Source organism: Leuciscus leuciscus (assembly GCF_965113295.1).
Source record: "Leuciscus leuciscus genome assembly, chromosome: 16".
NCBI lineage: Eukaryota > Metazoa > Chordata > Actinopteri > Cypriniformes > Leuciscidae > Leuciscus > Leuciscus leuciscus.
The window spans coordinates 12,779,034-12,795,224 of NC_138740.1; the positions used below are offsets into that span (position 1 = coordinate 12,779,034).

A 16,191-nucleotide genomic window follows, 5' to 3' on the forward strand; every position below is an offset into this window, starting at 1 on the left:
GGTGGAAATCAGATATTTTGATGACCAGCTGGTGGTGTTCCCCGGTGTGTGTATATTCAAATTAAAATGACTTAAGACTGAAAACTGATTTTTTTTCATATAGTTTGTTCGGACCGGACATAGTCGGACAACGGACACTGTAGTAAAAACCAAAGTTCTGCATTTGGTAGAAGTGCCTGCTGGGAATGCTGTAGCTTTTTATGACACAATACTGAGACCAACAAGCTGGCCTCATTCGCCAGTGACGGAGCCACAGTAAAGATTGGTGAGTTGTCTCTTTGTCTTTTACCTTTAGTTTAGGAATTTGATGAGACTGTCAAAGTGATCATTTTGAATTCATTTAGGGAGAAAAACAGGATTCAGAAAGAGACCTCTTTCCCTGGCCTGATAACCGTGCAATGTATGGGACATCACCTTGATCTGGCTAATATTGTATTAATGGGCCTAATGGGTACATTGGCCTAATATTATAATAAAATCTCTACCCTTTCAAGTACTGTATTGGTGCAATAACTAACTACTTCAGTAAAGTGTTCAATTTTTGTGTTGCATAAAAGTCATTTATTCTGAACCAATAATCTTACATTGATTCTCATTGCATTGCATTGCATTGCATTGCATTTTTTTTTTTTTTTTTTTATAAAGGCAATTCCCCCCTATCTTTCAAGTCAAATTCTATACATTTTAAGTCACTATATTGCTTTTACCAATCAAATTGACTAGTATCAACACAATTTTTTTTTCCCACTGCAGAGAAAACAGAATCTGCATCAGAGGTGGCATTTATAAAAAGCTGAATATGCAAAACAAGCATAAAAAAACAAAAACATTATTCAACATGAATGCATGGGGCAAAAATGAAAAAAATATTATGTGTATTTTATGTTTGTTTAAGGACTGCTGCTGGCCAATAAAACTTATGAATACAATTGGAGTTCAAAAACAAAAAATAATCATAAAACATAATGGGGCATTCATGTTGAATATTCTTTTGAATGGTGTCATCAAATAATAATCTGTTATAATCTGATAGAGAAAAACAACATGCAAGTAATTTACAGTTAACTAATGTGATCTTTACAAAAACATAATGGTGTATGTAACTTTGAAATGTGTTTTACCTATTTTGATACCAATGTGAATCAGCAAAAATGGAAATGTCACTTTTTCAGAATATTCTATTTTAAAGATAATTTATAAAATCAACAAAAGCTTTACAGGTGTTTATTTTAAAGTGGTTAAACAGTGTTTTTTATGCTTGTTTTGCATATTAAACTTTTTATAAATATAAGTTTTCTCTGCAGTGGGAAAACATTTTTTTTGTTGATACTAGTCAATTTGATTGGTAAAAGCAATATAGTGACTTAAAATGTATAGAATTTGACTTGAAAGATGACAGTTAGGGGGGAATTGCCTTTATAAATGTAAAAAAAAAAAAAAATGCAATGCAATGCAATGCAATGAGAATCAATGTAAGATTATTGGTTCAGAATAAATGACTTTTATGCAACACAAAAATTGAACACTTTACTGAAGTAGTTAGTTATTGCACCAATACAGTACTTGAAAGGGTAGAGATTTTATTATAATATTAGGCCAATGTACATGACTGAGTAGCTCGCTGCGTGAGGAAAGTGAGTCGCTCGCTGTGTGAGGAGACTGAGTCGCCAGCTGAGGAAAGTGAGTCGCTCGCTGTGTGAGGAAAGTGAGTCGCCAGCTGAGGAAAGTGAGTCACTCGCTGAGGAGAGTGAGTCGCTCGCTGTGTGAGGAAAGTGAGTTGCTCGCTGAGGAAAGCGAGTCGCTCGCTGTGTGAGGAGAGTACGTATACAGATCCACCGCTGGCACATCAGTGGGAAAGTGAGTAGCTAGGGGCTGTAGTATAGTGACTTCCCACGACAAATCATTAGTCCTATTTTTGGACCTTCCGGCCCGCCATGGAAATGAGCCAACAGCTCAAGGACTGTATCCCTTGTAAAGGATGAGTTCTTTCACCTTGCCCTCCTAATGCAACTTGTCCATGAGAAGATCCACCGGCAGTTTTTTTCCTCCTAGGTGGAGGAGGAGGTATGCAATCAATACCAGTCTTTTAATGGTTTTCGTGTTAATTGAATGGTGTTCCTAGCTTTCATGTTTGACCTAAGGTCACAGTGCTGAAGACATCCCTGACACAGCTGAACCAGACCAGCATAGTCAAGGACGACTGGCAGGCATGGCTCCAATCAGAGGCAGCGAGGAAACAACTTATCTGCCTAAGAGAGAGCCATGGAGAGCCGAGCACACACACACACACACACACACACACACACACACACACACACACACACACACACACACACACACACACACACACACACACACACACACACACACACACACACACACACACACACACACACACACACACACACACACACACACACACACACGTGGAAGCTCGTTCAGACCCGCACAGTGAGTACTGAGCTCTGAAACAGCGAAAATGGCACCAAATCCATTTTTTTGTCAGTGCGGAGGTTGGTTTTGGATAAGTCTTTTGGCTCCCTTTGGTTTTATAAAAGTATCCTTTGAAACCGGTATCAACAATATTGTTTTTGTTTTTGTGCAGTCTTTGCTGCCATCTGGTGGATTTTTATTATATACCATCAATCTCTGACGTCTCAAATAGCACTCACACATTCATAGTAAAAATGCAAATCATAAGATATGTTGCTCTGAATTTCGGTGTGGGATTGCGTATAATTTTCATTCTCGTGTGAGTGTCAAATTGCTTGTTACAGTCAAATACACACACACACACACACACACACACACACACACACACACACACACACACACACACACACACACACACACACACACACAAAAAAAATCACTCACTGTTTTTGACTAATCAACTTTTGTAACTTTATTTGATTAATCTGTATTTAATTTTTACAATGAAAACAATCTAAGATCATTTTATATTGAATTAATTTATTCAGTTTCTATATTATTTCTTACCTAAACAGCCCGACTACTGTTAGACCTACCTGTGTTTTTATTCCATTTTATTTATTTGTGCTATCTTTAGTACATTTTTGGGAAATACTGCTTTAAAAAACAAGATTTAAAAACAAAAACTCCAAAAGTGTCTGGGTTTATTATATTTTGGACACATACAATAATATATATATATATATATATATATATATATATATATATTTACATTTGTTTATGTTATTTTAAGGTGTTTCATTTAAAATGACACCGATTTTATTTATTTGCTTAATAGCAAGGGGAGGCTTCAAATTTTATGTCAATTTCAGGCTGAAATTAAGCAAAATAAGGTTAAGGGGTTAAGTGAACATAAACATTTTTCGAAATAGTCGCATATGTATCAGTATATTGGATCCGTGCAACCGGTCTTAAAGTGACAGCAGCCTAATATTCCTGCTGTCGTCTGTGTCATTAATGTTAATCAAACATGAAAAGACAAAGAGAAATCACTCACTGCTCTTTAGTAGATTTACTAGGATTAATCTATATTTAATTTACAGTGAAGACTAAGCAGTGTTGTTTAACATATAACTACTTTCTATTGATATAGACTGTTCTGTTTTTTTTAATTTTTTTAATTTTTTTATTTCACAGGAATGCTATATTTGTTAAGCTCTAAGCTGTTCCTAATTACCTCTAAGAGAGGGAATGGAAATGTTGCACATGTTGCTTGCCAATAAATAAAGAGTTGTCAATTCATGACACTTCCTCATCTCTTCATTTTTTTAATAGGTAAGGGCCTACTTAAAATACATTGTTGTCAAGAATAGTAGGCTATTATTTATCTCTGTGATCGTATCGGTGACTGTATTGGCAAATACTGCTTCCAGTGATTGGTAATCGGTGATCAGACCCCCAAAATCCTGACCGGAGCACACTTAGGTGAAATGATTTTGGGACGATTGTTTGATTTTGCCTGAAAACAAAAGGGTTTTGTGAATGTAGTTTGAAGATTTGGCTTTGTGTTTAATGTTGATTGAAAATGGGTGAATGTTTAAAAAAATGTGTCTTAGCCGGGCCGGACTTTGGACACCGTACACATCTCACTCCTGAGAGACCTCATTGTGAACCAGTGAAGATTTGAGGTGTTATGCTGAATTCTGTTACCCACCGAATTATGTGACCCTTTAGTAGTATATTGTATATTTTATCTTATTATTCAGTGCAGTACTACAAAGGTATAATGTGTAGACAATAATTTTGTGGCATAAATGGGCAAAAATGCCCTGTCACGAGCTGCTATTGTTTTTTTCTGGTTTGTGGTTGACCCTCCAGTAAGAGGCTGGATTATTGGTATAATCTCATTACAGTGAGGTGATTTAACTGAGATTGAGTCAAGGGGTCAGTTGAAACCGGTTCAAACTGTGTACAGTATGTACACACACACACACACACACACACACACACACGCTGCTCTGTGATATTGGCCTATATTTCTGCAATGGTACAGACTATTTGTTGTATTGACGACATAATTAAACAGGTAGGCTACGCTTAAATATATTTTATTATATAAAATAATGTGTAATTGTTTGTTGTCTATTTAATTCAAATGTTTTTAAAAAAAAAATTTAAATAAAACAACAGACAGCATAATGGATCAAACTTGTTTTTCACTTTGTGCTTGCCATGTGGCAAATAAGTGATGGTTGACAGAATTTTGGTCTCACTGATAATGTGTGTAATCGTTTGGCTCATACTTGTACAATAGAATATTATGTACTAATTTATTAAAATGCACTATTGAGTTTTAACTTGTTTTAATGTTTCACACTTCCTGTTTTGCTTTAATAGTATTCTGTATTTTTCTCTCAATTAAGTTTATAGTTAGTTCTCTCAAGTTTATACAGTTGGGTACGCTAGTTCCAGTCATTGAATTTGATTGGTCACCAGTAGGTGGCGCCAAGTCTTTTTATGTTATTATGATAATAATTGAATCATTCATTCATTCTAAACCGATTCGTTTACTGATTCATTTAGCAACGCCGTGACTCAGTTGTGCTCCTCGGATCTCCTTTGGCGGAGACGGACAATATTGAACAATGTAAGTTACTCAATATTAACTTATTGTTTATTGAACTGTAGTATAAAATAAAAGCAAGATCCGCACTGACTAGCAGTCGTGCTGTTGTGATGAATGAGATTTCTGAAATGGAGACATTAGGCTACCTAGTTCAGTGGCAAAATTACATTGAAATCTCAATTGTTATTAATTATAAATAAAAACGGGGACATTTTTGTATGTTTTTTTGTTTTTGTTTGTTTGTTAGGTTTTTTTTTGTTGTTGTTTGTTTTTTGCATGTGGGGGGTTCCATACTATTTTTAATAATTTAATTGTTTGCGACCCTAGATGGTTTTAATGCAATTCACCAAAAATCATACTAGGAAAAATAGTAATAGCAAAATCTATGTAGGCCTACTCAACCGAATAGTGTATGAACTTTATAGGGTTATTCGTAGCAGCTAGTTAAAGCTGTGACTGTTGTCGAGTGCATAACGTCCAAATTCGCCTAATTATTCAATGTACTAAAAGTGTACTGTTTTTGTGAAGAAAAAGTACATACTTTTGAGTGTGTAGCAGAAGAGTAGGCTTTGTGTGTCTTCAACGGACTGCTCCTGTCACAGTTTAAACTGCCCTGTCAGTCAACCTGTCACAGTTTAAATCCTCCACATTCAATTTAATTTAATTTCCTACCGTTTCGGAGAGAAATGTAGTTAGCAAGTTTATCTGCCAGTCGTGGGTCTTTCATGTGGAGACTCTGCTCATGTGTCTGTAATTTGTGCATTTAAAAGTTAATGACCAAGCGTATCTTTACAAAAGTTCACAATGCTGTTGCAGATGAAATATAATGTGGATAATATTGAATATCTTTTAGTCATCTTATATGCTGATTATTAATCATTCAAACTCCTTTATCTAAACCTCAGTCCCTACTTAACCGTCGGGCTCGCACATCCGTCATGTTTGTAGTATTTTTTTAAACACGTTTTACTTATGTTTGTTGTTCTAATCGAATCTTTGTTCAACGCGCAATGGGTTATGGGCAGGCTTGGGAGGGTTACTTTAAAAATGTATTCCGTTACAGTAACAAATTACTTCATAAAAAAAAAGTATTCAGTAACGTAATCCAAGTACTATAATATGAAAGTAATGTAACTGATTACTTTGGGATTACTTAAAGGTCACTTATATAAATAAAGTCAAGCAAGAAGAAATATTATAAAAAACATTTTTTCTTTTTTTTTTTTATTAAGAATTTGGTCCAGTGTACAATATTTGCAAAATATACACACATGCCTGAATATATATTTATGTAAAGGGCTATACAGACATCTAGTGGCTAATGTATGGTATTACAGATTATTTTGTTTTATTTTTAACTAAAAAATAAAAACACAACATTTTAAAATTTTACACATTCTACATATTAGTTTATTTTAAAATAGGCCTACATGTTGACTAAAGCCGTGATCTTTCTTAATTTGCCTGACTGGACGTGGGGCATTGGCAGTGGGAGTTCCCCTACGTTACCTAGACAGCGAACATCCCGTTACTTGAGAAAAGATAAGAAAGGACATTTTGGGTAGCCTACTAAAAAAGCTACTCTCCCAATTTCTACAAAATAGAATAGAAAGCGATTTTACCCGCAGGCAGCATCGTTTCTACTCGCAGCAGTGGTTCACTCTGCGTCTGAGGAGATTGTAGAAAGCTGTTATTTGCGCATGCACCAGCGCGTGTCACACGTGAGTCATTACTGGCAACAGAACCAGGAACTACTGTATAATCAAGCAGCGCTTAATATAGTGTTATTATGCCAAAATACTTATTTATTTAGTTTTAAATGAAACCATTGTAATCCTGAAAGTATTCCCCCCTTTTTTCAAAATGTAACTTTAATCTGATTACTACATTTTTTGATGTAACTGTAACGGATTACAGTTACTGGATTTTTGTATCCTGATTACATAACGCCGTTACATGTATTCTGTTACTACCCAACCCTGGTTATGGGCAATATTAACCAAGTATACCGATCTGAAAAAAATCCATACGGAAAAAGTTTACCTAAGTATACTTTGAGTTAGCCTGGATGCCAGCCGAACTTAGCCCCGCCCACAAATTTTTTAGGTCGCGAAGTTTTCTGACTAGAATCTGAGTATGACGACGTCAGGCTAACTTTGAGTGGTCAGGTTACTAAAATGAAGCAGCCTGACGTATGCGGTCAACAAAAGTGACCTCTGGAGAACGCAGCCATCGATATGTTACACAGTTAGAGTGTGCATAGATCTGCTCTTCAGATTCTAACCGGGAAAAGTAAACCAACCGGGTATGTTTGGAATACTCTTTTCAACGTACTATGATTTGGGACACACTAATTTTAATTTTGAAAAGGACAGATAGTATGCAAGTTGGGAGGCATGCTTTCGTTTTTTTTTCCTTCTTCAGGTTAAATAAGTGCATCATCTGAGTATTTACAGTAGCCTACACTTTTTCCTTTTGAAATTTGTAGTGTGAACTGTGAACACACTACTCACACTTTATACTACAAAACGGCATAGAATAGTGCATAAGAATGCAAATTGGGACGCACCTAATACGTACGATTTTTGGATAAAAATATCCCAAAACCACTAAAATAATGTTATATATGTTGTTGACTTGTGCCCTTACATTTTCCCAGCAATGTTTAAATCCAGAGAAATCAGCTATTTTTATCAGTGTAACGGCCCGTGTCATTGTGTCATCTATCAATGACATCATACTCGTGCTACCCTTGATTTTCTTGACTTCCTTAGTAACCATGGAAACACCAAAGACTCTTTAATATATAATGCATTTTATTAGACAGGTGAGCAACTGTTTGGATACCTTTAGCGACAGAAAACGAATCATTAGCTGCGTTCTCATTACAGATTTGCGCAAAACTTTTGCGATATTTTCTAAATGTCGATATAAAACTATTGCGAAATGACAGCGTTTCCATTAACAGATGTTATGCGACTAAAACTAAATTTTTCCCTCTTGCGATAAGTCATTCCAAAAATCATGGCGACGGATGTTGGTATGTTACATATATCGCAACCACCACGGTGACCGCACTAGCTATTATTTAAGCTACACTGTGTAATTTTTTAAGTTGATTCTTAGCAAAAAACACTTCTTTCAAAATGATATGTGCTAAAATGTGCAAAATGATATGATATGTGTAATTACTAATCAAGTATTCTTGTAAGCGTAGAATCTGCCATTTAGAATACGAGCGAGTTGCTCGAATGGCGGCAGCCATGTTGCGCCTCCATCTTGAAAATACATTAGCCAAAGAGGGACATACCTGGAAATTCAAGCTTCACCTCTCGCGTTTTTACACTCAGTGGCACCGTGATGAATGCGAGTGGGAGATTACTCACGACTGCCGGCAGATTTGAAATAATACGGCCACCGTAGGAGTTAAAACGCCCTCGGAATGGGAGGGGCTAGAAAGTAATATTCAGTTGGTAGTCATAAACAATTTCACCGCTAGATGGGAGAAAATCCTACACAGTGTAGCTTTAATCGAAGGAGACGTAGGCGTGATATCCAAGCATTAGGCAAATGGCAAGGACGCAATTTCATGGAGGAACTGTGGATTCAGAATTTCCGGATGAATAGTTAATAAAGAATAGTTAATGAATAGTTTGTTTTGGATATTTTTATTGAAAAATATGGCACATTGAAAAATACATAACAATGAGGTAGAGATGACACAAAAATAAAGCCATACTTAGCAATTTTTCCTCTTTTTTTTTTAAACGTACAATACGTTAAAAAAAAGAAAAAACGAGTAAACAAAGCAAACGAAGTACAAAGTTCAAAACATACAGGCGTTCACAAATTCACAAAAGCAGAAATAAATAAATAAAATAAAACCAATAACTGGTAAACAACAATAAGGTGAGGGGGGGTTCCATTAATCAGGGGGTAAAGAGGGAAGAGATTTAAAGAAAGTTAAGAAGGGCTGCCATTTACTGTAAAACTTGCTGGAATCACCTCTTAGAGAATATTTAATCTTTTCTAATTTCAGAAAAAACATAACATCCCTTAGCCATTGAGCGCTAGAAGGGGCTTTTGTAGATTTCCAGTGGAGAAGGAGATGCCGTCTCGCCAGTAAAGATGTGAAAGCAAAGATGTCTAATTGCTTTGATGTAAATCTATTATAATCCTCTGGGCATCCGAATATGGCAATATGGGGAGAGATAGTTACAGTCGTCACAAGTATTTCAGAGATAATATCAAAGTACCTCTGCCAGAAAGAAAAAACTAACGGGCAAGAATAAAACATATGAGTTAGATTGCAGGGAGAGGTATGGCATTTGTCACAGCTGTCGGTGACAGTGGGAAAAATTTGTGACAAGCGTGCCTTGGAGAAATGGATCCTGTACAATACTTTGAATTGTATCAAAGTTAGACGGGCACAGGTTGAGCTAGAGTGGATTTTGTTGAGGGCAACGTCCCACCAAGTGTCATGCAACTCCAACCCAAGTTCACCCTCCCAGGCAGCCTTAACTTTAGTGATGGATGAGGTATCATGATTCAGGAGTTTGTTATAGATTTCTGAAATGAAAGACTTCTGAGGGGGGTCCAGAGAGAGAAATTCTTCCCACAATTGGAGTGAGGGTAATGAGGGAAAGGCCGGGAACAAGGATTTGGCGCAGTGTCTGATTTGGAAATAGCGGAAGAGGTGAGATGGCGGGAGTTGAAATTCACTAGACAAATCTGCAAAGCTACGGAAAGTACCATCTCTATAGAATTTTTTTTAAGTTTTCAGGCCTTTGTCATACCATGTAGAAAACATGGGATCAGATAGTGCAGGTTGAAACAAATGATTTTTTAGCAAAGGAGCTGAAATAGATGGAGAAGTAGATTTAAGATACCTTCTAAGTTGGAACCAAATTTTTAGAGTGGAAATTACCACTGGGTTATCTGTAAAGCCAGAGAAGTTGGTAGGGATAAATGAGGTGAGCAAAGCCGGCAAAGAGGATGAGCCACATGAATGTATCTCTAACTTGCACCATGGGGGATGCGTGGATTTGGACCAAAATGAGATTTTATGAATATGTGTTGCCCAGTAGTATAACTGGATATTTGGGAGAGAGAGTCCGGCATTAAGTTTACATCTCTGAAGAATTGATTTACTTATTCTGGATGCCTTTCCACACCATAAAACGCTAGATATATCCTGATCAATAGTTTTAAAAAAGCGCTTAGATAGGAATAGAGGGATACATTGGAATAGAAACAAGAACTTGGGTAAAATGTTCATTTTAACTGTGTTGATCCTACCTATAAGCGATAATGGCAAGCCCCTCCATTTTTGAAAGTCAGACTTGATTTTAGACATTAAAGGGGAGAAATTGGCAGAAAAAAGGGAGGTTAGCTTTCTGGTTACATTAACTCCTAAATACTTAAAACCTAAGGGGCTCAATTTGAAGGGGACATCAGACTGACTCAGTTGACAGGCTAGAGCGTTAACAGGATAACATTCGCTTTTGGAGTTATTAACTTTGTAACCTGAAAAAGAACCACATTTCTGAATAAAGGACAAAATTACTGGTATAGAGCGGCCTGGGTCGGAGACATATAACAACAAGTCGTCCGCGTATTTGGGGATTAATTATTTGACCCCGCAAGTATGCTTTGAGTGATTCCCATAGCAGTGAACAAGAAATAGGATCAGTCTTGTTTTGATTGATCATGATAAAATCATCAATTGAAGATACAATAAAAGAGTTAAATTTATCATCTGATAAGAGCAGAGTATTTAACCTCCATGGTGAGGAGTATCGGGATTGCGGAGAGAGCTGAATATCCAAAGAGAGTCATGGTCAGAGATAACTATAGGATGATATTTAATCGTTGACACCTTGGAGATAAGTTTAGCATCAATGAAAAAATAATCAATCCGAGAGAAGGATTTATGCATATGTGAAAAAAAGGAATATTCCTTGATGGTAGGGTTGTAGAATCTCCTGGGATCAATGCAACCATTCTTAGCCATTAAGTCAGAGAGCGACCTGGACATTAATGATGGGGTCAAGCTTTTGGGAGAGGAGCGGTCTAACCTAGGATCAATAACGTAGTTCATGTCCCCTCCAAAGATGAGGAGGTTATCATGCAGAGAAGGGAGACGTTCAAATACCTTATTCATAAAATCTGGGTTATCAAAATTTGGAGCATAGATATTGACTAGTAATACAGGAATGTGTGACAGCGTGCCTGAAATGATAACGACAAACACACACACACACACACACACACACACACACACACACACACACACACACACACACACACACACACACACACACACACACACACACACACTAGGGATGGGCGATATGGCCTAAAAAATGTATCACGATAATTTCAGGTATTTATTGCGGTAACGATACACATGACGATAAATTATTTTCTTCTGTAAAATATCAGATTGTTATGTTTAAGTTGTGTTGTGTTTTGTTTTATTCCATTTTTCTCTTTATTTTTTTCAATTTCTTTATTTAAATTTCGTTTTTATTTATTTAAATTTCGTTTTTTTTATTTTTTTTTATTTAGTATTTATTTAAATTTAGTTTTTATTTATTTAAATCTACCCTTTACTGTGTCAGTAATTTGTTAGTCAGAAAAATATTAGACTACCTTTTTAAAAGTATTGCTTAAGTTAACAGACCTGTGTGTGTGTGTGTGTGTGTGTGTGTGTGTGTGTGTGTGTGTGTGTGTGTGTGTGTGTGTGTGTTTTATATCACTAGTGCAGTGTCCGTGCAGTGTCCGTTCTCGGAGCATATAAGCCCTGCTCGCGTGAGGTGAGCAGACACACTCGGTCTCTCTCGCGCGCAGACACACTCGGTCTCTCTCGCGCACTTTCGCTCGCGCGCGCAGACACACTCGGTCTCTCTCGCGCACTGTCGCTCGCGCGTGCAGACACACTCGGTCTCTCTCGCGCACTTTCGCTCGCGCGCGCAGACACACTCGGTCTCTCTCGCGCACTGTCGCTCACTCGCGCAGTTCATTTCGCTTTTGTCCAGTCCGGCGCCTCATATGCCGCTTCCCGCTTTCTGATTTTCTGTAACCAAACCAGTTCCAAATTGTGGAGGTAGCTCCTCGCTTAACAACAAGCTTCTCCTCAGCCTCACGTCCGCCTTCCGCCATGCTTCACTCCGCACGTGAACAGTGAATCGGGCACGCACAAAACTACGTCATCAACTAGACTTATCGTTATTATCGCGAGGAGACACATTTTTATCGTGGGGAGAATTTTCAGCGGTATATCGCAAACGATAAGATATCGCCCATCCCTAACACACACACACACACACACACACACACACACATAAACTGGATGGCCAAACAGGCTGAACATTAGCCACACCCCTCCCACCCTCACCAAAGCACTTACATCGACCCCATCCCCAAACGATGGAGAACCCAGTGCTAACTCCACTAGGAGTAAATTCCCTAAGGACAAGGCTACCGGCTTTTGCCTAATAGAAACAGTTAAGCTTAAGACGGGCTCCCGCAACTTACAACAATAAAGAACAAGGCACCCATGATGAACATCAGCTGTAACAAAGCACTTAGTGTGTTAAGTAAAAAGATCGTAACGTTAATTGTTCATACCACTTCCACGATGGTAAAACTGCCTGAAAAGATACCAGATCTCTTACTTGGTTAATGTCTTAATGTATGATCTGGCGTCCTCTGGTGATTCGAACTCTCTTTCGTTAACGTCATATGTAACACAGAGGCGAGCCGGGTAAAGAAGGCCATACCGTAACCCAGGCAACGTTATCTCACGGAGCTGGCGGCGGATGTCATTGAAGGCAGCACGGGCACGGGCAGTCTTCGCGGTATGGTCAGGGAAGATATGTATAGTCATATCACCGATCTTTATTCTTTGTTGGGCTCTAGCTCGCCGCAGAATGTCCACACAGTCTGTATGATAGTGCAGTCGGGCGATTATGGGACGTGGGCGTTCCCCGGGTTTGGGCTTGGCCTGCAGGGTGCGGTGAGCGCGGTCCAGAATGGGCTCTTTATCCAGCTGAAAGGCCTCTTTGAGCAGAGTGGAGACAGCCGACATCATGGAAGAGCTGGTTGAGTCTTCGGGGACACCTATGATCCTAATATTATTGCGACGCGATCTGGCCTCGAGATCCTCACATTTATTGTCCACTCTTAGCAGCCCGGCAGACAGATGTTCCACTTTAGACTGTAGCGAAGCAATGTCATCACTGCAGGTGGAGAGTGAAGTTTCCATTTCAACTACAGTGCTCTCCAGGGCGCTCACTTTAGCCTGGATGTTTGTAATAGTACCAGTCAATTCGGATTTAACTGCCTGCAACTCCGTCTTGATAGACGTAAAATGCTCGCTTAGAGCAGCCTGGAGCTCGGTTTAGAAAATTGCCGCCATCTCTTTACGAAGTGATGAGAGCAGCTCCTCCTTGAAATCGGGTGGGGCAGCGGGCATTACAGCACTGTCGCAAGGGGAGGAGGAATCACTACCAGGCGGGGATGAAGCGTGTGCAGCAGGCCGCTGAAGCGCAGCAGATGGAGCATTGCCAGATTTGGGTTTAGCAGGCATTTTACTCAGCAATAGTTAAAGAATAAGTGTTAGAGCACACACCAAGAAAAATAACGCGAAAATGTGCCAATGAACGTAATTTAACGCTAACTGCAGGAGCTCCGAAAGTTGCGTCCTACTCCATAGATCGTTAAGCCGTTAAGTCCTTAATGAATAGTTTAATAAAGAACTCTGTCTCGTCTTCTGTCCAAACATACCATCTTTAAAACATGATCATGTGAAGAATGACGTAAGGTGACCTGTAAATGCGGAAAAAAAAATTTTCATTGCAGTTTTGCGAAATATAATTTTTTCAAATTGCCTGAAAAACCACCTCATGCAAGTGTAAAAACTTGTATGCGATATATGGGAGATTTTGTAAAATGGACGTGTTTCCATTAGGAGTATTTTCAAGTCACAATTTCAGTTTGCACAATTTGAAGGGTAATGGAAAAACGGCTATTGTTATATAGCTCAACAACGTTTGTCAGTGAATCTCTTGTTTTATTGATTTACCAAAAGTAACATGTTTGAGATGATGCTAGTAGCTAACATAGCTTAATCCGAAAAAAATATTTCTTTGTAGTAACAGTAATACAGCATTTTCTCCACTATACAATTTATTTTAAAATGAATTGCATGCCATTTACCAAAACAAGTCAAGCCCTCGTTGACAGCTAATTGTAAAGTGTGTGCTACGCAGGGTAAACCCGTGACATCAGTGACATCCATTGCCTTTGTAATGTTTCTTGCATTGTCTCTGACAACTGCATGGACCTTGAATTTGTCGATTTTCCACGTTTCAAGCATTGTGTTGAATGTTGAAGAGATCACCTCTGCGGTGTGTGAACCCGTAAATTCTTGTGCTTGCAGCAATATTTTTTGCAATTTCAAATCTTTATCAATCCATTGGCCAGTGAGACTGAGCATACAGGTAGGGCTTACATCAGAGCTCCAAATGTCGGTTGTAAAACTGATGGCTGAAATATCAGTGGCCAAGAGCTCATGTATATGTGCGGCTACAACATTTTACATGTCTGGCAGGCACACGTCTGAAAAATATCGCCGACTAGGTAGGGAGTAACGTGGCTCAAGGTGTTCAACAAGCCTCCGAAAACCCACGTCTTCCACGACGGAAAACGGCAGATCGACTAGTGCGATAAATTCCATAATGTTTTGGGTAATGCCCAGATGCTGTCTTGAGTAAACTTTTTCAAATACCTGAGCCACAGAGGGTGTCGGAACACTGGGAGGCGGCAGTTTTTCCTTGGCAGCACTGAGGAACGCAGCAGGCTGTTCATGGGTGCATTTCCCAAAAGAATCGTTGGCAAACTATGTTCACAAGTTCCGTCGTTATCAGCATAGTTCAACGAGTCCGTGTTTCCTGAAACCATCGTTCCAACGAACATTCGCAAACAGCATTGCAAAATTGTGTGATTGGAACAGCTCTCGACCTGTGGTTAGAAGCATAGTGTGCATGACATGTAGACTTAATAAATCCTTATCTTGAGCCAAATAAGCAAGCTGACATTCAGTACAACCTGTGTCTTTAAAGGTGCTCTAAGTGATGTTGGGTGACGTCCCTTCTTGTTGACGTTTAAAGTATTGTCAAACAATACGGAGGCTATAACCCTCCCTCCTCCTCAAACCCCACCGCAAATCCTTCTTATCGGTTATTGGCTGGAACAGTTTGTTATGTTTCGTGGTGCGGGTTAGCCCAGTTTGTTTTTGTTGCCGTTTGTGGAGCCTGTGGTGTCTGCAGAGCCCGCGTTTTTTTACAGTGTGTTCAGGGGACAGGCAGCTAGCGGATAGTGAGGAGATGTTTGCTGTATGTGACAAAAAAAAATTTGGCCTAAAAAACGTGTTACATACATAAAAATGTAATTTACATCTTTTAGTTTGTCAAGAGATTTAAAGCACCGTTTTTGAAGACTGCGCATGCGTGAACGTGCTTGACTATGTAAGAACGAGCCTATGACTGAATCTGGAAATAAAGCAAAATAACTAAATGAGAAATAGTCCTCAAATGCCATGTCTGTAATTTATATCAAAACATCTATCAAAACTAGCGTTAATTCGAACTCAAACAGTTTCATTAAAAGAAGGTATTACTCCACCACGTGCATGCTGAACACTCATTGCAAATGGCGATTTTTTGGTCTTTATCCGAGATTTTGAAAAAGGCCCAGACCGCAGACATTCAGCGCGCATTTCTCACGTGAATGTTGAGTAATCACTCACGTGATTTACAAATTCCCCACCCCCGAACCACATCTGACAAACTATGTTTTATTTTGTACAGATTTAATTTTGTTTTGGTAAGTATTTAATTATTTTATGTTGAATATGCAACAGACATGCAACTCAATGTCTTCAAGCAGTTAATTAATAAATGGTTTTAAATTAATAAAAAAATGGCCGATAAATATTGGCGCATCCCTAATATATATATATATATATATATATATATATATATATATATATATATATATATATATATATATATTAATGAAATTAAAGGGGTGGTTGATTATGATTTCACTTTTCTAACTTTAGTTAG

The 16,191-nt window shown here is 38.3% G+C and overlaps 1 long non-coding RNA gene across 1 annotated transcript in view; it reads right to left on the reverse strand.

The window, feature by feature from the left end:
* Positions 1-16,191, reverse strand: part of LOC309478055 — a 107,312-nt gene that overhangs the window by 54,906 nt on the left and 36,215 nt on the right. The gene's annotated exons all lie outside the window — the stretch shown is intronic.